At 37.7% G+C, this 26227-nt stretch overlaps 1 protein-coding gene across 7 annotated transcripts in view; it reads left to right on the top strand.

Annotated features, from left to right (window-relative positions):
• The window catches only part of FARS2 (phenylalanyl-tRNA synthetase 2, mitochondrial), a 551313-nt gene that overhangs the window by 100613 nt on the left and 424473 nt on the right, over positions 1-26227 (top strand). The window lies entirely within an intron of this gene.

Raw genomic sequence — 26227 nt, 5'->3', positions numbered from 1 at the left:
AGTGAAATACACTGTTAGTACTAATAGAGGTAAGGACTGTATCACTGGTGGTTTTGTAAGGGGTAGAACAGAAACCCATGATGTTGACTTTAATGCTATCTTGTCCTTTTATCTTAAAAAAAAATTTTTTTTTTAATGTTTGTTTATTTTTGAGAGGGAGAGACAGTGCACGCGGGGGAGGGGCAGAGAGAATGGGAGATTCGGAATCAGAACAGACACAGACACAGAAAGACCAGGATTTCCCAACCTCTGCAGCATGACATTTTGGAACAGATAGTTCTTTGTTGTGGAAGCTGTCCTGTGCTCTGTGGGATGTTTAGTGGCATCCTTTGCTCTTACTCACTAGATGCCAGTAGCCCTTCCTTCTGTGCTGTGATAACCAAAAATTTGACGGACAAGAGGGTCAAAATCCTCCCCCTGCCAGCCGCTCAGTTAAGAATCACTGACTTAGATATAATATATGCAGAAATTTTTTTTTATGTACCCCAGAGTTATAGACCTGTTCCTATACATAGTTTGGCCTCAGGATTGGCTTCTCTTTAAATTTATCTCTAATGAGGTATATTGTAAGCCAATTTTTTATTACTATTTCTTTCTCATAGAAAGAGACAAATTATACCTAAATACTTCTGGTACACAGTTGTTGTGGCTTATTAATAAACTTTCTCTTCATTTTTTTTTTTAATGTCTGTTTTTGAGAGAGAAAGAGAGAGACAGAGCATGAGTGGGGCAGGCGCAGGGAGAGAGGGAGACAGAATCTGATACAGGCTCCAGGTTCTGAGCTGTCAGCACAGAGCCTGATGCGGGCCTTGAACTCATGAACTGTGAGATCATGATCTGAGCTGAAGTCAGATGCTGAACTGACTGAGCCACCCAGGCACCCCAGTGTCCTTTTTTCTTTTTAATAAGGAACTGGTTACCCTGATTGTGTAGTAAGGTGTATACCTGGCGAACAGACATTTGAACTCCCCTGCTCTGTATTTGAGTTACTGGAATGTTCTTTTGATGCTAGTTTTCATTTAAGATTTTTGTCATCTTTTAAAAATTTTCTATCACTTGCTCTCATCGCTAGGACTCTATTTAGACATTGTGGTCTTGGTATTGGGGATGTCTATACTTTGCTCCCTGTTACCTTTGCATGCTGAATGGAACAACTTATGTCCTTTAACTGGTCAGTGGATGGTGAGCCGTCAATTTCGTACCCTTAATTATGTCCATCTTTGTTTCACTTGTATTGTTAGTATCAGCACTTATATTTTTCCATTTCCACTCATTTTCAGAAAATAAGTAAATGTTACACGATCTTTAAATAATTGCACAAGTAAACGTTGCTTGGCAAAGTGTAACTGCTGTAGTGGCATGTGTGTGTCTGTCAGCTAATACATGGCTCGAGAGACATGGTTTCAATATGTCCTCTTTCAACATTTGAAAGCGTCGGTTGCATGCACATCATGCTGTAAAGCTGTGGCATGCCTACAAATAACATTGCAACCTTGGTTAAGTTGAGTGTCTCCTGGGGCGTTTTCTCTTCTGCAAGATGACCAAGTTAGTCTTTATGATCTTTAAGATTGTTTCCAATGTGGTTAATGTGATTCTACTTAAACTAATTCAGATCCTTACACAGAAACCGAGCATTCTTATTTAGATAAAATTTGCACAACTTTATCTTCTTTTTTTCTGCCCTGTATGGAGAAGAAAGTAAGAATTACTGTGATTTATTTCTTACCTTTCTCTTAAATAATTGAAGGCTGCTTACAAGCAGGATATAAATTTATGATATGGTATAAAAATAAAGAGGACCACGTAAGGAAATGGTGACAAAAGTGGAAAAGAAGAACCACAGAGAAGCTGGGTGTTAGGACCTGCGATGCACAGGGCTGTTGGCAGGCTCCTGACAGGGAAGGCGTGAAATGGGCTACCCGGTATTATCGACCCTGCTGGGGGATATCTGAGGGCTGGGAAAGGACCTTTGTCTCTTAAGTCATCCAACCTACAGACTCTCCTTCCTGTCCTCTTAAGACTGGTATCAGTTTTACCCTTTCAGAGTTTCCAAATTTAAAGTGACCTCTCCTGTCCCTTTAAAGGAGAGAAATTGTTTATTAGCTCTCAAACTAAAATGTCACAGTGGTCCGTGTGTATGATGATGGCTAAGAACGAGCGTTGCCCTGTTCTGTAGCGCCCTCAGCCTTCTTTGCTGCCAGCAAGGGCCAGCTCTGCCCTTCGTGCCTCCTTTTAGAGCTCTCGCTGGTTGTTTCTGGGTACGTGGTCACCAAAATGGATCTCAGCCTAGATTTCGGCTCATCAAACTTCACAAAAGCCACTGCGTTGTTGTTTTCATGTGTGAACTTGGAGGTGGGTGGCCTCCAGGTCCAGTTTATCTGTGTCTGGAATCATTATTCAGAAAGGCCACTGTGGCTGCTTCCTTTGGAGAGACTGGCTGTGGCTGTGGCCTTGTTCCCTGTGGGGAGCATTTGCTTCCAGTCCCATCCCTGCACAGGAGAGGGGACGTGGAGATGATGCAGTAAGCCTCACAGGAGACTCCCAGAGATTTGTAACAGATCCAGCTACCTTGAAGGGGGGCCCTGGGGTACATAGCAAATCTCCTTATTACATGCAGGGCAGCCGTGGCCCTTCTCTTTATGTCTTGTGCAACCTGTGGTGTCCTCCTGATATACTCTGCCTCCCTCTTCTGCTCCACCGAAAGGCCACATATTGACAGTTGAGCTGGTGGTTTAGGGAGGAGGCAGCACATTAGAGGAGCGAGTGGTCACGGAGGCAGTGCATCTTCTGGAAACCCCTATCTGGGTTAGAGGATGTGTTGCACCAGATGCTAAATTCTGCTCAATGCCCTGGGTGCAGTGTGATGGGAGTGAGGGGTCTTGATGAGGATAACTAAAGTTTTTCCATCATCCAACTTGATAGAAAAACTGGGCTTTGCGGTTATACCTGGGTTTCTGATTCTTCCCAGTACCCTTTCTCTGTGTGTAACTGGAGCCTCATTTTCCTTTTCTACAAAATAATATAAATCTTGGATTGTGACGGTGACTATGTGAGATAATACATGTGAAGTGCCCAGTTAGTGACTCAAGAGAGAATCATAATGCCATTGTTATTATCCTGCTCTCCTACCAGAACTTTGACAAGAGGGCTAGTAAAAAGATAAGTAGTTTTGAGAGATAGCCTTCTTTGATTCTGCTACAAAGGTGAAAAATCTTAAAGGCAAGCTGTTATTTTGATGTTTGAAAAATATCAGGAAGACCCAGGGCTGCATGGATTATAAAATTGGTAGCTTACCAGGGTATGTTTGACATGTGTTATCAGCTCACCCTCAGTTAAATTAAATTGAGGGGCCTCTTGACTATACTGAAAGATGAACTCCAGGCCTCCGTTAAATAGCAGTTTACCCACAAGCTTCTCAGACACATGTGTAAAAGAGGTCCACATGCTCTTTGTGCAGAACAGGTAATAGAGATTTAGAGAGGAGAGTAATTTTAGCTTAATGTTTGAATTTTGTGTTTGAGAATAGCAGACAATTAAATGCTGTAAAGTGGCACAGAAAAGTGGCTTGAACTTTAAGAACGTTCTTTTTCCTCCATTCTCCCACTTCACTTGGAGATATTCACATTTATATTAATTATCTCCATAGCTTATATTAGGTTATACAATAGAATCTGAATTTCAAATAAATGTCAAAATCGGAAAATAAGCCTATAATCTTTCACAGGCTGCTCTGAAGAAAATGGACTTTCTGCTTTTGAAGCATTTTGTCTTATGAAGCACAGACCTTATTTTTCAAATACCTTGTCTCCAAAATAACTAGAAAATCTCATTAAAGACTCCTCAGGGGTGCTGGGGATCATGGCAGGATGTGGTGTTACAGAAGAGTGAGCAGGAAGGGGACTGGTGACACCTTATGAGCCTGGACCTGGTTCACCCCACACTATGGGGTGACCTGTCACCTGGAAGTTTCTTTCCTTATTGGACCCAGGTTTCTCATCTGGAAAGTCAAGATAGTAAACCAGTGATCTTCGGTGTTTTTTAAGTATTCCATTTCTATGAGGATATGTATGAGGCACCACTTTGCATATTTTACACAGCCATTCCTGGAAAAGACAGGTGTTTTGTCACTCATGGAGGCCCATGATACTTGTGTGGTGAAAGTTGTCATCGACTTCAGCAGTGATTTCCTGTGTGTGTGTGTATGTGTGTGTGTGTGTTTCTTTGCATCACTGGAACCTTTCAAACTATTTGCATGAAATGCTGCTTTATAAAGTGTAATACAAGTAGAGCTCCTGTAGTGTCATTAGGGCCAGAGTCCTTCCTGTCTAATTTTCACCCCCTGAGCCATTTCCGTAGAGCCCTAGGGTTTGAAAAGTAGACATTACAGGGGGAGATCCATACTCTTGAGTGTACCATTGTGTGCTTGATCTAATCCCAAATTTACTTTTTCCCATTTTTTCGTTTTATTATTGAAGTTTCAAGCATACAGTACATTTTCAAAGAAGTTTTACACTGAACCTCTGTAAAGCCATCCCTGGATTCTTTTAGTTCATACATTAGTATGCTCATTTTACCACACATCCATCTGTCTATCCTTCTGTCCATCCACCAGTACAATCCATCTTTTTTTAAAAAATAAATTTCAAAGTAATTTGAAGACTTTCTCCAAATACATATGAAAATATAATTTTGTTTTTGAAGGCAAAATTTACATACAGTGAAATGCACAGATTGAGTTCTGACAAATGTATATAAGTGTGTAATTCAAACCCCCATCAAGATACAAAACATTACTTAAGTTATATATCCCAACAAGTCTCCTCATGCCCCTTTTGAACATTAATCTCCTCCCCCACCCTCCAAAGGAAGGCATTGTTTTAATTCTCTTTCCACTATAATTTAGTTTGATTTGTTATATTACCTAACATAAAGGGAATCATATAGTATGTACTCTTTTGTGACTGGTTTCTTTTTTATTCATCATAATGTTTTTGAGGTTCATCTGTGTTATTGTGCCTTTAGTAGTAATCTGTGTGTATGTATGTAATGGCATTCCATTGTATGATACTGTTATTTGTTTATCCCTTCTTCTATTGAGGAACATCTGTGCTTTTTCTGTTTTGGGGCTGTTATGAATAAAGTTACCATGAATGTAACTTGTGCAGGTCTTTTTGTAGACATTTTCTCTTGGTTAAATATCTAGGATTAGAATTGTTGGATTATAGGAAAGGTGTATGTTTACTTTTATAAACCGTTGCTCTGAAGAGGTTATATCATTTTACACTGTCCCTAACTAGTATATGTGAGTTTTGATTGCTCCACATCTCCAACATTTCATGTTGTCAGTGTTATAATTTTAGTTATTCTACTGCTATAACAATAATTGATAATAGTGGCAATAAATAATAGTATATCACTGGTTTTATTTGCATTTTCTTGCTGACTATTGATGTCAGACACTTTTATATGTGCTTATCAGACCTTTGTATATCTTTTTGAAATGTATTGAAACATTTTGTTCATTTGTTTTTAACTGGGTTGTTTGTCTTTTTACTATTGAATTATAGGGATTCTTTATACATCATAGCTGCCATATGCATGCTTTGCAAATATTTTCTCCCAGTCCTTGGCTTCCCTATTCAGTTTCTTGAAGATGTCATTTGAAGAAGAGAATTTTAATTTTCAATTCTATCAATACTGTCTTATCAATACTTTCTTTTATGATTATTGCTTTCTACTTTCTAAGAAGCTTTTGTCTACTCCAGGTTATGCAAATATTTTCATATATTGACTTCTAAAAGCTTCACATTTAGGTCATTATGTTGTATGTTTAGGTTTTTGATGTATCTTGAGTTAATTTATGTATATGCTCTGCCTTTCAGCCACTCCTCAACATAATCTCTGGCTTCTGTACTCTGTCTGGTCATTTTTCTAATGTATATACACTTGTGGCTGTGTACTTGAGCATTTTATTCTTTCTTCTCTCTCTTCCACAAGTGTTTATTGAGTGTTTATAGCATGCTAGGTACTAGGTTTAGGATTGGGTATGCACTGTTGAATAAAACGTAAACAATCCACTATTGAGCTGGTAGTCTAGTAATGATAAATACACATTAAGCAAATAAACACAAATGCATTTATATTTATGTCTGGTAAAGTCTTCTTTATCCTTTAAAATTCATCTTAATCGAGTATTTGAAAACTAGTCATTATAATCTACCATATCAGCAGACTAAAGAAAATCATGTGATCGTATCAGTTGATATAGAAAAAACATTTGAGAAAACCCAATACTCATTCAAGATAAAAACTCTCAGCAGACTAGGAATAGAGGGGAACTTCCTCAATTTGATAAAAATCTATAAAAATCCTCCAGTTAATATCGTATTTAATGCTAATACACTCAATGCTTTTCCTCTAAGTTTGGGGACAAAGCAAGGATGTCTTCTCTTAACCTCTATTCAACATTGTATTGGAAGTGTTAGCCACTGCAGTAAAGTAAGAACAAGAAGTCAAAGGCATTCAGATTGGAAAAGAAGAAATAAAACTATTCATATTTACAGATGATCTGATTATCTGTACAGAATATCCCAAAGAATCTACCAAAACCAAACCAAACCAAACCAAACCAAACCAAACCAAACCCAAAGGAAACAGAATGCCCTCCTAACTAAAACTAATAAGTGAATTTTGCAAGGTCACAGGATGTAATATGAACAAATAGAATTCATTTTATTCTATACAATGAACATTTAGGAACCAAAATTACAGACACATAATTAATTATAGTCACTCTTCAGAAAATGAAATACTTAGGAATATATTTAATGAATTCCGTCTTGGATCTATATGCTGAAGTTTATAAAATACTGATGAAAGAAGTCAAAGACGTAGATAAATGCAGAGAGATAACTGTGTTCACAGATCAGGACACTCAACCTAGTGAGGATGTCAGTTCTCCCTAAATTGTTCAATGCAATTATTATGAAAACCCCAACAATGCTTTTTTGTTGTTGTTGTTTTGTTTTGTTTTCATTTAAAGATGGCCTTGATGAAGTAATTATTATTAATGATACTAAATTTTAATCTTTGAACAGTTGTCTTTTTAGAAACATATATAAAAGTTTTTATTTTAGAACAGTTTTAGATTTACAGAAAAATTGGTAAGATAAAGCAAAAAGTTTTCATGTATCCAATACCCAGTTTCCTCAGTTGTTAACATCTTGCATTGGTCTGGTACATTTGTTCCAATTAATGAACCAATATTGATGCATTATTATTTAAAAAATTTTTTTTTCAACATTTATTTTATTTTTGGGACAGAGAGACAGAGCATGAACGGGGGAGGGGCAGAGAGAGAGGGAGACACAGAATCGGAAACAGGCTCCAGGCTCTGAGCCATCAGCCCAGAGCCTGACGCGGGGCTCGAACTCACAGATCGCGAGATCGTGACCTGGCTGAAGTCGGACGCTTAACCGACTACGCCACCCAGGCGCCCCTTGATGCATTATTATTAACTAAAGTCCATACTTTATTCAGATTTTCTTATTTTTTTTACATAATGTTCCATTTGTTTTCCAGAATCTCATCCAGGTTGCCACATTATATGTAGTCATCTTTGTCTTGAGCTGGACAGTTTGTTAGACTTTCCTTGATTTTGATCTTGACAGTTTCAAGGAGTATCTGTGGGATATTTTTAGATTGTCTTTCAGTTGGGATTTATGTGCTGTTTTTCTCATGATGAGAGTAGGGTTATGTGTTTTGGGGGAAAACAACCACAATGGTAATGGCCATTTTCATCACATCATATCATGGGTTCATATGATCAGTGTAACTAATCACTGTCAACGTTGACCTTGATCACCTGGCTGAGGTGGTGTTTGTCAGGCTTCTCCTCTGTAAGGTGAAACACTCATCCCCTCTCCACTGTACTCTTCAGAACCAGCAAGATTTTTACACACTAGCTTCTTTTAAAATTTATGGGCAAAAGCACAAGTCCTAGAATACTTAAAAAATCTTCCTGAAAAAGAATGAAGTCAGTGGAATCACACTACTTATTATTAAAACATAATATAGCTAAGGTAAAGTAAAGCTTATGGTGTTGATAGAGGAATAGATCCAGAATAGAAAATCTAGAAAAAAGCAATTTAATGGAAGAAGGATAACGTTAAAAAAAAAAAAAAATGGTGCTGGAACAATTGGACATTCATTGGCAAAACAATACACCATGGCTTAACCTTCACACCTTATTAACTCAGAATGGGTCATGAATTTAATTTAAAATGCAAGACAACAAATAAATATTTTAGAAAACAGGAGAATCTTGGGGTCTAGGGCTTAAAAGCCCTAGACTTGACAAGCCAAACCATGATTCATAAGAAAAAGATTGATGAACTGGATCTCATCAAAATTGGGCTCTCACTGTGGTAAAGATCCTGTTAAGAGGATGAAACAACAAGTTACAAGACTAGAAGAAAATATTTGGAAACTACATATTTGATAAAGGACCAGCATACAACATATATAAAACTTTTAAAATTTAACAGTAAAAGAAGCAAAATATGCAATTAGAAAATGGACAAAAACCATGAATAGACATTTTACCAAAGAAGATCTACAGATGACAAATAAGCACACAAAAAGATGTTCACCGTCATTACCCATTAGGGAAATATAAATTTAAACCACAATGAGCTATCACTACATACCTAGCAGAATGGCTAAAATAAAAAGTAGTGACAACCCCAAATGGTTGGCGAGGATGTGAAGAAACTGTATCACTCATACATTGTTGGGCAGGAAGTAAAAGATATAGCAACTCTGGAAAACGGGTTGGCAGTTTCTTATAAAACTGAACACACAACTCCCATGTGACCCAGCAGTTGCACTCTTGGGCATTTATCCCAGAGATATGAAAATGTATGTTCATATCAAAATCTGTACATGAATGTTCATAGTAGCTTTTTTTTTTTTTTTGGGTTAATAGCCAAAACAGAAACAATCCAGATATCCTTCAAAGGGTGACTCATTAGACTGTAGTAAAGCAAACTGGTGTAAAGCAAAAAGTCTCTGGTTTTTGTTTTTTGTTTTTTGTTTTTTTCTTTCCTGCATGTTTCCTCATCCTCTTTGCCTGTCTTGTTTGCCTTTACAGAGAATGCTTCTCTTCTGACACTTCTGGTCACTGAACATTCAGAGATTTTCTCCACATCAGTAAGCAGTTCTCAGACATAAGCTAGGTGTCCCACTATTTAATTCAGTTCTAACAGTGTCTACCCAGAGATAATGTCAGGTGCCATAGCTTAAGGGCTCAGTCCCAAAACACACACCTACACACCTCAGACGCCCATTGTGAGTATCACCCGAGCTTCCAAGCAACTGCTCAGAAATTAGAGGTTCACTCAGCCCCTTCCTCAGTTTCCCCGTTAATTTGCTGGAGTGGCTCACAGAATTCAGGAAAACACTTAATTTATGTTTACCAGTCTCTTCCAGGATATGGTAAAGGGTACAGATGAACAGCTAGATAGGAGATTACATAGGGTGAGCTCTGATGGGGGCTCCTGAGTGCAAGAGCTTCCATCTCTGTGGAGTTGGAGTGCACCACCCCTCCTAATGTGGATGTGTTCAACCTGGAAGTTCTCCAAACCTTGTGCTATTAGGATTTTTGGAGGCTGCCTCATACAAGCATGATTAATTATTAATTCCATTTCTAGCCCCTCTCCCCTCCTTGGGGGATGGGAGGTAAGATGGATATTCCAAGCTTCTACTCAGGGCTTGGTCTTTCTGGTGACCAGCCTCCATCCAGGAGCCCACCTAGAGTTGCCTCATTAGAACAAAAGTTGCCTCCAGTGCTCTTACCGTGTAGGAATTTACAAGGGTTTGAAAAGCCTTGTGTCAGGGATGGAGTCAAAGACCAAATACTAGAACAAGAGATGCTTCTACTGTTCTTATTGCTTAGGGATTTGTAATAGCTTTATCAGCTCTTTGCCAGAAGGCAGGGACAGAGACCCAATATATTTATTTCTATATATTTTCTGTGATCTCACACATGGGTACTAGTCAATAAAATGGGAGAAAGTCTTGATACAACAGCCTGGATGGCTCCAAGGAATTAAGCCGAATGAAAATACGCAACCCTAAGCAGGCCTGTATTATATGTGCCATTTATATAACATTCTTGAAATTCTAAAAGCATAGAAGTGGAGCACAGACTTACTGGTTACTGTGGGTGATGGACATGGTAGGGGAGAGAGGTGAGCCTGGCTGTGCAAGGGCAGCTCAGGGGCTCCTTTTGGTGTTGGAAATGTTCTGTGTTGAATGTTATCGGTGTCAGCATCCTGGTTTTGATTTTGGTACCATAGTTTTGCATATGTCATCATTGGGGGAAACTGGACCTTGGTTTCTCTCTGTCTTATTTATTCTAACTGTAGGTATGCAAATCAAGAATTATCTCAAGATTAAAAGTTTAATTTAAAAAATCATCATAAAAATAAATTCCTTTGGAGGGCTGGGTTGTCTTCCAGCCTTTTATATCTTTGACAGTCCTTTATTCATTTGGTAAGTTCCTTCTTTTTGCCAATTCACTGGTTAGGTTCTGAAAATACAGAGTGAAGACAAGTGTGGTTGTAAATATTTGCAATCTAGAAGCATCTAAGTGAGGGGATACTATCCAGGGAGGGGATTGTAGCTTCAGGGAGCATCAGGACCATATTTATTTCACTCTGTTATACTGGATTTCAGACTGTGAGGTTGAGGAGAAGGCTATCATTTATTCGTCTTTATATTCCAAGTACTTGCCTTTGTAGCTGGGATATTTTAGACACTAATGCAAATATGCTGGAAGCTTTATTTGACTACATGAATGCAATGGGGTTCAAGATATGCTCACCCCAAAATAAGGCACCTTGGCGTATTGAAGATCTTAAACTGACGAATTTGAAAAAAATGACAGAAGAAGGTCACTGCTTCTCCCCACTGTCTTCTTTGTAGATGGAAATAAATCTCCCATATGAAAGGCACCCTCTCTGTACAAGGAGGAAAGAATGCATTGTTATCACCAGAGATGGGAATTTGGGGCCAAGAAATCTGTCCAAACAAACCTTGTTAGGCTAATCCCTACTTTCTTAGTTACTTTATTATTTACTGCCCTCACCCTTCACAAATTGATTGTTTCTTTGTCTGTAAGCTATAAACGCTTCCTGTCTTTGGGCCCTCATTCTCTTGTGAAGGCTCCCACGTACATGTAAACATTTAATAAAATTTGCGTGTTTTTCTCCTGTTAGAGTAATAGGATTAGCTGTCTTTGTCAGTTTAATTTTCAACTCTGTCATAAACTCTAAGAGGGTTGAGGAAAACTTTTCCTTTCCTTACAAGTGCTGTAGTTTTTATGAAGGAAAGGAAATAAGCTTTATGACCAAACAAAAGAACTGGATAGGGAGATGCGAAATTAATTTTTTTTAGATTGTGGGAACATACCTTTTCACAGTACGATGAACAGCAACTGGTTGGTGGACTTGAAGTTTAGCAAACCCATAAAAATCTATATCTCCAGAAAACACATTCCTGATATATTCCTCATAATAGCTCATGGAGGATTTTCAGGAGTACTTTGACAGAATATTGACAGAGATGAACTGATCCTCCACAAGAAACTACATTACAAAAGCTCAGTGCATAAAAGCAGGGTGGGGGAAATCAGAGGCAGTTAATTTATTTCTATGTTCATATGGTAGTTTTTCTAGGTTAAGACCTACACACATATGTAAAAAATACGTTATCATGTTATATGTATAATTTTTTAGCTGCTTTATCTGTTTTGTGATCCTTGACCAATGTCAAAAAATATTCTCAATTAATGTTTTCTCCCACGTCATTTGAACTGTTAAAAGATAATCTGATGCATATTAAACATTTTAAGAGTTTGAGCAAATATTGATTTGAATTGGGCAGTGCCAAACCAAAAATGGATAAGAGCACTCCATGGACAGGAGTGTGGGGAGAGGCTTTTATAGAGAAACGGTGGAAGTGAAGTAAGGAAATTATTGATTGGCAATAGCTTAAAGTCTAGTTGGCTGTTTGTGATCAGTTGTCCTTAAGTTTTGATTTTGTAACCTTGAGACTTTTGCGGGTGTAGATTTTGAATTGCTTAGATAGGCTGCCATAGCCTTAGAGCAACCTCTGTCTAATGACCTCTTTTTAAAATTAGTTTAACAGTGCCAGTACTTTATTTCACCAGCCCCTTAGAGTTGGACACTTAAGCTTTTTCCAAATGTGAATACTCAGTTTCTGGTTTTGTCCTATTCAGTCACTTAGAGGCGGTACACTTTTGCAATCACCATAAAAAGACAAGGACACTGTCTAACAGACTAAATCTCTGGCAGTAAAAATTTGAAAACCACTTTCGTTTTTTCCCATTTATAAGGTAGGTCATCTATTGGCATGATGTTTTTTTGACAGAAACTTTGATTTCTGGGAGGAAGCCTTAAAAAAAATGCCCCTCTTTCAAGAATATTAGCATTGATGTTTCTTTAATTTTTAGTTTTAATTCCAATATAGTTAACATACACTGTTATAATAGTTTTAAGTGTACGATATAGTGATTCAACAATTGTATTCATTACTCAGTGCTCAGAAGTGTCTTCTTAATCCCCTTGACCTATTTCACCCATCTCCCCTGCCCACTTCCCTTCTGGTAACTATCAGTTTGTTCTGTATAGTTAACAGTCTGTTTCTTGGTTTGCCTCTCTGTTTCTCTCCTCTCTTTTTCCTTTGTTCCTTTGTATCGTTTCTTAAATTCCACATGTGAGTGAAATCATATGGTCTTTCTCTGACTGACTTATTTCACTTACCATTATACTGTAGTTCCATCCATATTCTTGCAGATGGCAAGTTTTCATTCTTTTTTTATGGCTGATTAATATTCCATTACACACACACACACACACACACACACACTCCACATCTTCTTTATCCATTCATCTATCAATGGACACTTGAGCTGCTTCCACAGATTGTCTATTATAAATAATGCTGCAATAAACATAGGGGTGCATGTATCCTTTTGAATTAGTGTTCTTGTATTCTTTGGGTAAATACCCTGTAATGCGATTACTAGACTGTAGGGTACTTTTCTTTTTAACTTTTTGAGAAACTTCCATACTGTTTTCTACAGTGGTACACCACTGTGTTTTGCATTCCTACCAAAAGTGCATGTCGGTTCTTTTTTCTCTACATCCTTGGCAACACTTGTTTGTTGTGTTTTTGATTTTAGCCATTCCGACAAGTGTAAGGTGATGCCTCATTGTAGTTTTGATTTGCATTTCCCTGATGATGAGTGATGTTGAGCATCTTTTAACGTGTCTGTTGGCCATCTGTATGTCATTTTTGGAGAAATGTCTGTTCATGTCTTCTGCCCATTTTTGAATTGGATTGTTTGTTTTTTGGATGTTGAGTTGTATCAGTTCTTTGTATATTTTGGGTACTAACCCTTTATCATTTTTCATTTGCAATTATCTTCTCCCATTCAGTAGACTGTCTTTTACTTTTGTTGATTGTTTCCTTTACTGTGCAGAAGCTTTTTATTTTGCTGTAGTCCCAATAGTTTATTTTTGCTTCTATTTTCCTTGCCTCAGGAGATATCTAGAAAGATATTGCTATGGCTTCTGTCAGAGAAATTACTGCGTGTGCTGTCTTCTGGGTTTTTTATATTTTCAGGTCTCACATTTAGGTCTTTCATTCATTTTGAGATTATTTTTGTGTCTAATATAAGGAAGTGGTCCATTTTCATTCTTCTGCACGTAACTCTCCAGTTTTCCCAGCACCATTTGTTGAAGAGACAGTCTGTTTCTCATTGCATATTCTTGCCAGCTTTGTTGAAGATGAATTGACCACACAATCATGGATTTGTTTCTGGGTTTTTTATCCTGTTCTATTGATTTTTGTGTATATTTTTGTGCCAGTGCCATACTGTTTTGATTACTACAGCTTTGTAGTATAAGTTGAAATCTGGAATTGTGATACTTCCATCTCTGTTTTTCTTCTTCAAGATTGTTTTGGCTATTCTAAAATCTAAAATAATTTAAGTATGTAATGCCCACGCTGCTCAAGTGTTTGCTTACCACTCTGTGGGTGCTTGTGCTTTATTTGTGTGGAGGAAAATACTGGTGGGACCATGGAAAGAATACTAGGTGATAAGTAAAGGGAAATAGAAGGCCTGGTCTCTGCAGGGAAGGTGTCTTTGGGCCTCAGTTTTCACATCTGTTAAATGCCATACTGGGTCTATCTCATCTTTAAGTTCCCCCTGACTTTAAAATTTTAAGTTTCTCTTCAATATAAATACTTGCTTAAAGAGCCACATGAGAGAACCATCTTTTCTAATGTTGGAAAGGCTGCGGAAGAATGAAGCCCAAGGTAGAACTGGAAACCAGGCTTCTAGAACTCTTTGCAACTGTGTATTTTTTGAAGTGAATTCTTATAACAGTAGTCACAGACATATATTTTAGTCTAAGTGAATAATATTTCCAAATCTTAATATGGCAACATCTCCATCATCTCTAGAGCTTAATATTCTACCCATGTCATTCTTTTGGTGCACAGCCACGTCTGGGAATTAAAAGCCTTATAGGAATAAAAAACTTGCCACTTCAGTCTTCTTGCACTAACACCAGGCACTTTATGCTTTAGGACTGTACCCAGTCTTATGGATACATAGCATTTAATTCTAATTAGCTTAATTGTTTTGCTTCCCTGATAGTTTACAACAGAGTGAAAGCCTCAAACTCTGAGAGCCATCGCAGAGCTATTAGTACTATTATAATTGTGGTAGAGGTTCTGCTGGCCAACTGAAATTGAAAGAGGCAAAAAAGAAACACTAAAAAAACTGCAGAAATAGCAATAGCTTTTCCTAAAGGGTGACCGTTGTCATTGAGAAAAGTTTAAATTTTGTTTATAGCCTTTGTTAAATAGTATAGTAATATTTCAAAGTGTTTCTCTACCAGTGGTTCTCCAAGTTTTGCTGAGATAGAATCATCTAGAAGCCTTGTTAAGTTACAGACTGCTGGCCCTGCTCCAGTGTCTCTATTTCTTGGGTCTGGGGTAGGGCCTGAGAATCTACTACTCACAGTTTCTTTTTTCTTTTTCTTTTTCTAATGTTTATTTTTGAGAGAGAGGGAGGGAGGGAGAGAGCGTGTGGGAGAGGGGGATGGGTAGAGAGAGAGGGAGACACAGAATCTGAAGCAGGGTACAGGCTCTGAGCTGTCAGCACAGAGCCTGACGTGGGGCTTGAGCTCACGGACTGCAAGATCATGACCTGAGCCAAAGTCGGCCGCTTAACCCACTGAGCCACCTGGGTGCCCCTCACAGTTTCTTTTTTGATGTTGATGTTGCTGTTCCTGGGACCATACTTTGAGAACCACTGTCTTATGCAAAAGCATTTTAAATATTGTTTAAAATAATAATACTTGGAAAAATTAAATTATGTGTAAAGCTCATACTTTACTATATAATTATTTCTAAAAATATCTTCATTTTGTATCATACCTCCTGTAGCCCCCTCCTTGTGTGGGAATTGAGAGCTTAAAAAATCATGGGATTTTTTTTTTCTTCCCTCTGTGCTGTTCTCTTAATGAGAGTGTGTTGTCATTTCCAAGCAGAGAAACTCCAAATATTTGTGATTTTCTGTTTTTGAATTTATTTGTTTCTACTTTCATTCTTCCTTATTCCTAATTTTATTTGGTTATCTTTTTACTATTAGAACCCCAAACTTACTTTTATATTTTTTATATCATTAGTATGTTTCATGCTATTTTCTCTGAGCACATGTCATAAAATTCTGTTTCTCTCTGTCTCTGTCTCTCTTTGTCTCTGTTTCTGTCTCTCTCTCACACACACACACGTGCGCGCGCGCGCACACACACACACACACACACATGCACACAGAAAAATGCAAGATGTTCTAACACTTTGGTACAAAAGTAAGCCTCCCTGCCCCCCATCTCCCAGCCAGCTAGGTTCACTTCCGTGGAGGCATCTGTTATTGTCAATATCTTGACATTCATGCAGTCCTTATTATTCCTGGATTATTCATGGATTCTGTATTTGTGAATTTGCTTAGTTGCTAACATTTGTTTGTAACCTCAAAATCAATACTTGTAGAGTTTTCATGGTCATTTGAGGATACGTAAAGAGCATCAAAACTTTGATTCACCCACGTTTCCATCTGAGGTCCAATAACACAATGCTCTACCTTCTTATTTCAGCTCTTTCTATAAATGTGTGTACTTTTTGCCAGCCATTTAGTGCCATGTTTTTCACATTTTTGTGTTGTTGATGATTTTGCTGTTTATAATGGCCCCCAAGAGTAGTGCTCAAGTGCTGTCTTGTGCTCCCAAGCTCAAGAAGGCTGTGATATGCCTTATTGAGAAAATACCTGTGTTAGATAGCTTCATTCAGGCCCTGAGTTATAGCGCCGTTGGTTGTGAATTCGACTTTAGTGAATCTACAGTATATATTAAGTAGAGTATCTTTTAACAGAAACACACATAAAACAAGGTTATGTATTGATTAGTTGACAAAAATGTGAACAGAAGCTCACAGGAAACTAACTCTCTATTTCCCCTAGGAGCAGTGGTTCAGTATTCACTAATCTAGTGTTCTTAGAGATGTTATAGATCATAACTACCGTGAATAATGAGAATGGACTGTGTGTATATTATTTTCATCATTTTTGTTTCATATATACTTTGCAATTTCAATGAACTGATTTCATGCACTAGCTAATCCTTTAGAAGTTACATAGTGTACAGAGAAATGCAGAACTTTTTTACAGGGGATTTTATTTATTTTATTTTATTTTTGAGAGAGAGAGAGAGAGAGAGAGAGAGAGAGCAAGTGGGGGAGGGGCAGAGATACAGGCAGAATCTGAAGCACATTCCAGGCTCTGAGCTGTCAGCACAGAGCCCAATGCGAGGCTCGAACCCATGAACCTTGAGATCATGACCTGAGCCAAAGTTGGCTGCTTAACTGACTGAGCCACCTAGGCACTGCTAGTTTTTATTTATTTTGAGAGAGAGAGTGCACACATGTGCATGCACAAGCAGGGGTGGGGCAGAGAGAGAGGGAGAGAGAGAGAATCCCAAGCAGGCTCTGTGCTGTCAGTGCAGAGCCTGGCAAGGCTCGATCTCCTGAACTGTGAGATCATGACCTGAGCCAAAATAAGAGTCTGATGCTTAACTGACTGAGCCACCCAGTGCCCCTTTACAGGGGAATTTTAACAGAGAGCATAATATGATGTGGACTGATTGAGGCTGATGGAACCTTCATAAGTGGGCCTAAATTTCACTGTTCTGCCCTCCTGTCACTATATTCAGAATATGGTTTAGTGTGCACATAACAACCTTCTCTGAAGCAAGAATTAAAGAATGTTGTTTGATTTCCATGTTTTCAAATGGCTTTCTAAATGACCTTCACTACTGTACTTTGCTTGTCATCACTTTATAATTACATGTGCTGTGGGGAGAGGGGTGGTCCCGTGGAAATGTCACCGTGAGTTCATGAATAGTGTCTTTTCTCAGCAGAACAGTAATACAGAAAGATATAACATGGATATTCTTAGTGGAGTTCACTCCTTTTGGCTTGGGAAAACATTCCTTTTACGGACAAAAACATTGTCCCTGTCCTCCAGTAGCTTAAGCTCTAACAGATGGATTTGCAGCTGCCGGGTGAGCTCAGTGAGTGTCTCATGTGCACGTGGGGAAGAGAGAAGAGAGGGCACAGCTGTGTTTGAGGAAAGTAGGAAGGATAAGACATAGTTTAACAGAGATAAAACATCTCTGCAATTACAAAACATTTCAAAGGGAAGGTGTGTTTTCATTTGAAAAGAAAACTGAACAGGAGCTTATCAGGACTGCCCTTTGGAAAAAGTGAGGACAGCAGGTATTTATCAGAAGAGGGCTGATAATGGCAGTGGCAGGACAGACCAGGATCTGGCAAGAGTCAGAAGGCCTGGGCTTGATTCCTGATGCTCTATTCAGGGCTTTCAGTTCTCAGTTGACTTTGGACAAATCCGTTTATGTTTTTTGTTGTGTTGTTGTGAGAACTGAATGAAAAAAATAATATAAAGAAGAAAGGAAACACTTTTGAGAGGAGGTGATTTTATTTTACCATTTGTTGGTAGACACATATTTCAGGCTGATAGCATCTACTTAATAATTGTGGAACTGAGGACTGGCCAAGCCTTTGTGTGCTGTGATTTATTCCTTCCACCACTACAGCCCAGACTCCAGGATTTTATATGCAGCAACTTTATTTGGAGAATCTTAGCTAAAATCAATTTATTTAGAATATTTAGGAGAAAATAATTTTTAACCTGGAGGCTATTTTTCTATGTAACAGTAATATTTCTAGTTGCCTAAAATAGTTTTTAATAGGCAGTTTATTGAATTGATTTAAAACAAGTTTTAATTTTATTTGCCATAGCCATTCTGCTTGCTAAATTATTTCTGGGTGAAAACTTTATTCTTTTTCATTAGCTGAGTACTTTTTTAAAATTTTAAGCCTGTTATGTACATGTACTTTAGTAAGATTATTATACAGTTATCTTACATGTGGAATTTAGTGGATAATTATTCTGTCACTCTGCAAATGTGGATGGAGAACCACAGTATAGGCCTGTCATTAGAAACAAAATAAGTGATAACTAGTAGTTGATTCACGTTAAGAGTAACTAGCAGTTTTGGTATTTCATTCATACTAGTGGATACTGGTGACATGATCTTAATTTTAACTGATGATACTTTTCTTAACTGAAAAATAGTGCAAGAGTGATTGGGAATCTCTCTCCAGTTCCAAATATGGAACTGCATAAGTATCTTTAAGATTCTTACTAACCAATCTTCAAATTCATTTTGCAGCGTCTTTGGTCTGCAGTCATTCCCTTGTGCATTTGTTTAATTACAGATTTTAACCTTTTGACTTAGGGCAACAGAACTGATTTCTCTTGGAACCAAGTGCAGTATTTTTCCATTTGTTTTTATGTCCATCACTAGATAACTTTTCTCTGGAGTACCCTTCTATTCTTGAACAATTAAGAAACTTCCCGTGTGACAGAACATTTTCAAAACTTTCATTCTTGAAAATATGGCATTTATTAGCAAAGAATGATATTGGTAGTCATTTCTCAACTGAATTTATAGTGATGAAAAGACACTTCTTCTGAATGGGAGCATTGTATATTCAGATAATGAGTATTTTAAAATTGTTTTTCCAGCTCCTTTCTTCCCCCTTAAGACTTCATTTTAATAAAAGGCATTGTCTACACAAAAGGTAACTCTTACCAAAGAAGACTGAACTGCCAGGGGATTTCTCAGGCTCTCTGATCCGTGTGCTCTGGCACCATTTCTCATCAGGCTTGCCCTCTATGAGCAGCTGCCAAGTTTTCTTGCATAATTGTCTTGACAAATGGTATACTCGTTAATATTGCAACTGGACCTTTGCCAATCTGTGGAAGCCATGTGCCCCAGGCGTCAAGTCTGGTGCCAATTTCTTGCTGGTGGCTTTAAGCCATGCCTTAAATATGTTGTTGAAACCAATGATGGATAAATAAATAGTCACTTAAGGTAAGAAGTACTTTCATTTATCCATGCAAGAAGAGAGCATTTTTGAAAGGGAAGGGACTGCTGGTGTTTCCGAGCTGTAGACCCTCTTGTGTGCTGGCACTACAGCTTCCTGCCTTGCAGGCTTCCCTTTTGTCACTTACATGCTCCAGAATCAATCAGAAAAACATATCTCGGTGAATCCTTAGAGAAAAGAGTTTATTCACTTTATTCTCTTCAGTGCTGTTAAAGTGCCCCAGGTAGAAAAGCCAGGTTGTTGCTATTGGTGCCTACAGTAATTTTCAGGAATTAAGCACAGCGATGCTCTGCAAAAGGATAATTGTGTCTAAATGGACAAAAGTCAAGGAAAGAATATGGGATGCTCTCGGTACAACTGTGTGTTAAAAGGTTTCTCCTAGGCATTTCATGTTATTGCAAATCAATGATTTCAAAAACACAGTGTCTGTTTGAGCCTGTATTGGTTGTTTTCTAGTGGGAGAGATATACATGTCCACAGATAGTTACTACTAGATGCATTTGGCATTCAAAGTGTGAATATTTATATTTTAAACATCCAGGTTATTTATATTGACTTCAACTCAACCAGCAGGAGATAAATTTTTGTGGTACCCTGTTATTTCCAGAATTTGCAAAAACCATATCTTCTGATCTTCTGCACAGCCAAGCTGGACTCTTGGTAATTTTATTCTTTGTGTATTGAACAGAACCACTCCCAGAATAACTTTCCTACTTATTCTCCAAGGTACAGCTATCTAGATAATGTGTGGTCTTGTCTCTGATGACTGACTTCATTTGCATATGGTCCTTTTCATGATAGTCTCAGTCTCAGGAGGAAAAACTCTGGCTATGGTGACCAGGACCTGGGTGTATGTAGTTTAATTTGTAAGACCTTTGTCCTATTTGACCAAATTTCAACTGTGTGTTCTTGGCTTCTCTAACAATTTTGAAGGGGGGGGGGCATTCACATAACGTTTATTAGAGCATACTATTATAATTGTTCTATTTTATTGTTATTAATCTTCTACTGGGTCTCACAAGTTAAATTTTATCACAGGTATGCATAGCAAAAAAGGATTTATAGGGTTCATTACTGTCTTTAGTTTTAGGCATCCACTGGGCGGGGGTCTTGGGAGCATATTCCCCATGAATAAGTATACATGCATTTTAGTTAGAAATTATTATTTACATAAGACAGCAGAGCTAACCAGAGAAGTATTTTCTGAACAGTTTATTACTCCTTTGAATCAGCAGTACAAACTGACTAATGATAAGCTGGACTGGAAGAAAAAAGGAATTTTGTTGTTCCTAGATAACTGGGTTACACAGCCTTACTTTTCAATTTATTGTGAAAAGTAATGTTTTTGACGTCTACCTAACCCAACAATGTGACATCTTTAACGGACACATTTAATAGAGCCTGGTGACCAAAGAATTTTATGCCCCTGATAACTCTAAAAGTAAAAACTGCCAGTTATTTTAGCAGCAAAAGATGGGTTTATTCGAGGATAAAAGAGAATTGCAATCCCAGGACAAATGAACTGAGGCAAAACCTCAGGCAAGTCTGGGGAACAAATGAGAGGCAAGCTTTTTCAAGGAGAAAATGAGTAAGTTGGGAAGGCAGTTATGAACTAAAAGTTCCTTGGAGTAAACTCAGAGTTCCAAGTGTGGTGACTTCTCATCGGCTGAGCTGTTACCTGGGGATGAGGAAAGCATCTCTTCCTTCAGCTTCCTTCCATGTGTAAGGTCAAGTCCCAGTAAGGTCAAGTCAGGCTTTTCTTGTTGGGTCTGCAATTGATATTGATAAAGAGTGGAAGGGCATAGAGCTTCCCATCCTGAGACTTCCCGATTTTAAGTGAGGTTTCCTGTTAGTAAACATGTTAAAAAAATAAAGGTAATCTGCATGCTTGCTGTAGTTAATAGATTCCTTGGGTTTTACAACTTTCAGTACAAGAACTCAACCTTAAAAATGCTATTGATGCAGTTGCTAGTGCTTGAAATGAGGTTGATCAATCAACACAACAAATGCTTGGTCCTGACTTGGGAGTACAATGAGGTTTGAAATTAAACCTGCAAAGGAGACATTGAAGGAAACCATGGCACTAATGAAAAGATTATGTCACACTCTCTTCTTATGCCAGAAGTTGATCATCCAGACTATTAAACTGAACAGATGCTAAATTTGATAATGTTGTGCCTCTTGTACATTCCTTGAATGATGAGGAAATTGCTGGAATTCAGGCCAGCATGAGGAGAGTAGTGCTGATGACGGTGACATTATGAATGCAGATGTGCTAATGAGATTTAAATTAAGAAATACATACTTGGTTTAGTCCATGTTCCTAGCATATAGCTCCTAAAACCCTTGTAATTTCTTTCTTTTAAAAAAAAAATTTTATTTTTGAGAGTGTGCAAGTGCACGCAAGTTGGGGAGAGGCAGAGAGAAAGGGGTACAGAAGATCTGAAGCCTGAAGCAGGCTCTGTGCTGATAGCAGAGAACCCAATATGGGGCTTGAACCCACGAAATACAAGATCATGACCTGAGCTGAAGTCGGAAGCTCAACCAACTGAGCCTACCCAGGTGCCCCAGCCCTTGTAATTTCTAATTGTAATTGTAACCCATAGTCGCATTTTTTGTTATAATATTTAGTTTTGTTCCCACTACCAGAAAAAGCTCCAGGGACATAAAGGTAAAATGGGTGTCTTTTGTTACTCATATAACAAACCCTTCCTAGCACAGCTGAGTTTATATTAATGAAGTGGCTTTTGGCAAGCCCCTAGGTTACCTGAGGATGGGGGCTGATTGCCAAGAGAACCAACAAGACCTTTGAGGAGGGGCAGAGGGGCTGGAAATTGAACCCAGCCACCATGACAACTGATTTAATCAGTCAGATCTATGTAATGAATCCTCCATAAAACCCCAGAAGGATGCGGTGAGAGAGCTTCAGGGTTGCTGGTCATGTGGATGGTGGTGTGCCCAGAGAGTATGGAAGCTCCATCCTCCTTCCCACAAACTTTGCCCTATGTGTCTCTTCTATCTGGATGTTCCTGAGTTACATCTTTTTATAATAAGCCAGTAATATAGTATGTAAACTATTCTCCTGAGTTCCACTCTAGTAAATTGATAAAACCTGAGGAGGGGGACCCTCTGACTTATAGCTGGTCATCATCTGGACTAGTGATTGGCATCTAAAGTGGGGCAAGGGGGCAGTCTTGTGGGACTGAGTTCTTAACCTGCGCTGTCTAATGCTATCTCCAGGTAGATAATGTCAGAATTCAGTAAATTGTAGGGCACCCAACTGGTATCTGCAGAGAATTGGAGACGTGCTTGGTGGTGTTGAAAAACACACATCACAGCAGATGTAAAACCCCATAACTGCTGTAGTGAAAAATGTGTCATGAGTTAATTCTTGGCCCTTGAACAGTGAGTGTGCAGTAATAACAGTAAACAAGGGGGAACTGAATTGAGGAGAGCCTGCTAGGCCAGAAACCCATGATAAAGAGATAGACTGGAACAAGCCTTCTTAACTTCCATGTATCAGGGCTGGCCCATCATTAGATGGCCAGATTGAGGCTAATGATTACCATGATGGTAGTAATACTGCCATACTTTTCTGAGATTCTCTGGCAGTCCCATACAATGAGTTGCATATAAAGCATAGGTAGTAGCTTCGTTTGAACTAAGTTTTAGTGAGAATTTTCCTTTAGAAATAAATATTTGTTTAACCAAAATACAATGTAACATTTTAGCTTTAACATGCATTAAAGACTTCATTAATGGGTATAATTGAAAATCATTTATTTGGTATAGGATCTGGCATTAATTTCCTAGAAAATCTGAATATCTTAGGGAAATAACGTTGAGTGATTGGCATGGTGATTGTGACAGTTGATTTATAGCTAGGGAGAGGAAATTGGAAAGGCACAGAAGTTTATACATGCCAAGCATTCTACCTGCATTGTTCTAAAAAAATAACTGCTTACTGGGTCATTGAACACAATTAATTAAACTATCTATGGCCATGTTACATTTATACTGGTGGCATTTATTCTTGATGTAGTTTTAAGTGGGTTTAGTATAGACAATTAAGATGGCTAGAGCTCAACTCAACAGATATTTTAAAACAACTTCTTATAATCATAATTCAATATTTCATAATAAAGAAGTTTAATTAAAATTTTAGTATCTGTTTAGAAAGTTTAGAAATATAAAAGTACAAAACAGAAAATAAGGACTGGGGATTATAACTATTAAATCTTGCTTAGTTCCTAAATATAATATGTGTATATTTATAGGTATAGATATATATTTACATAGTTAAGATCATATCATACATACAATTTTATATCCTATTTATCACTTTATAAGTATATGGTTGTATCATTAAAACTCTTTGAAACCATTATACTTTATGAGTGCGTAATATTTTATTGTATGGTTCTATAATTTACTTAATCACTCCCTTGTTGGGGGATGTTTATGTTGTTTCTAATATTTTTGTATTATAAATCATGCTATAATGAAACTTCTTTGTGTTTAACTTCTGTCTTCATTTACATTATTTCCTTGTGATAAATTCCTAGAAAGGTAATTACCCTGTCAAAGGGTATGAACAGTTTTAAATCTCTTGGGAGTACTGAATTCCCTTCTAGAAAGGTTGCACCAATAACACTCTCACTAATAATATAGCTCCCTTTTTAGAGACTTTTTTTTTTTTTTTTTGGTATTCATACTACTCAGCAGGAGCATAAACATACTCTTGCTTTGCCCTTTTATGAGTAAAAGTTAACGGAAGTTGGCCATTTCCCCACCATTGTTTTAGTGGGGTAAAATGTATAAACTGTGTTGACTGAGCCACGCTTCATATTTCTTGGTAGAAACTGGAAGTTAATGGAATGTGCCTGATCTCTTTTTTTTTCTTTTTTTTTTGGTATGGTTATGACCATATGTGGGTCATGTTTGCTAAGTGTGCTTTGAAGAAATTACCAGTCAGGCAGACTCAATGCGCTGCCTGGTTTCATTTACATACAAGACCTAGAGAGAAATTGAAAGGACCGACTGTTTAAATCGTTACAAAATTCATTCATTCTAACAACAAACATTTGCTTGATGTTTTGCTAGTTCTAGTCACTTGTGCTAGATATATAGTGGTAAAGACAGTTTACAGCGTTCTCATGTGGCCTATTGAACAACCAAAAGCATCCAAGTATAATTTGTGACCATGTAACAAGATGCCTCAGATACCTTTTTATTTTTATATATTTATTAGATTCACGTAATTTACTTTTTTAAATAAAATTGTGTATATTTAAGGTATATAATATAATTTTTTGATACACATATATGAAATGGTTTCTACAATCCAACTAATTCACAATCATTTCCTTACATAGTTACCATTTTTCTATGTTCAATGAGAGTATCTTAAATCTGCTCTCTGTGAATTTCCAGTATTCAATACAGTATTATAAACTATAGTTGATGTCATGCTGCATCTTTGTACCTTTTGACCGACATCTTTTCATTTCCCCCTCCACTCCACCCCTACCTTTCTACTCTTTATGCTTCTGTGTACTTGCTTTTTTAGATTCTACATTATAGGTGAGATCTTAACTAGACTTAAGTTGAAGTAGAAGGAACATTTACCTGGGAATTAGGCCACTACGTTCTCACCTCTGACTGACTCATTGGCTGCACATCCTTGGGGATATAGCTAATCTTTGACTTGATATCTACAAAATATGACTGTTGGACTTCATGATCTCTGTGATCCTTTCTAGTTTTCTAATTTTTTAAATTCTTCTGAAGATTGAATAGCTCTCCCTATTTATAAGCTGAAATCCATATACTATTTTGGAAGCTAGTTTATATACTAAAAGCACAATCTTGGAAATCAGTTTTGATCGTTTTGGTTATAGAATTCTCATTTTTCTTATATGGGGGTCTAGATCTGCCCTAATATACCTACTAGTCACATGTGGCCAATTTCAATTAAAATTAAGTAAAATAAAATTAAAAATGAAATCCCTCAGTTGCACTGGCCACATCTCAAATATTCAATAACCAGATGTGGCTGGTGTCTAGCATATTTGACAGTGTGGATATGGGACAGTCCTGTCATTGCAGAAAGTTCTGTTGGATGGCATGGGCCATTGGATTTTGGTCAGAATAAGCTCTGTCTTGTAAATAACAACACCATTTGTCAAAAAGGGCTGGAAAAAAGTGATCCAGTGTCTGTTTAAGGTGTACTGCTTATGGTATGCTAGGACTTCTTTTTTTCCCTCATTCTGTTCCAGTGTCAATTTTTTAAGAAGGATTTTCTGTCCAAGTTGAAACATGGAACTAACTACATTGCTTTTGACACTTGCAGAAGATGAACTTTAGCCTCACTTCCCTTAAGGATTTTACAGTGTTGAAAGTCTTAAATGTCACTATATAATTTTTCTTTAAAAATAATTGTTTGGGGGCACCTGGGTGGCTCAGTTGGTTGAGCACCTGAGTCTTGATTTCAGTTTGGGTCATGATCTCACAGTTTGTGAGTTCCAGCCCTGCACTGCACTGATAGCACAGAGCCTACTTGGGATTCTCTGTCTCCCCCTCTCTCTGCCCCTCCCCTTCTCTC

The sequence above is a fragment of the Prionailurus bengalensis genome, chromosome B2 (genome assembly GCF_016509475.1).
Source record: "Prionailurus bengalensis isolate Pbe53 chromosome B2, Fcat_Pben_1.1_paternal_pri, whole genome shotgun sequence".
Taxonomy (NCBI): domain Eukaryota; kingdom Metazoa; phylum Chordata; class Mammalia; order Carnivora; family Felidae; genus Prionailurus; species Prionailurus bengalensis.
The sequence above is the reverse complement of the archived record's forward strand: the minus strand, read 5'-3'. Positions and strand labels throughout refer to the sequence as shown.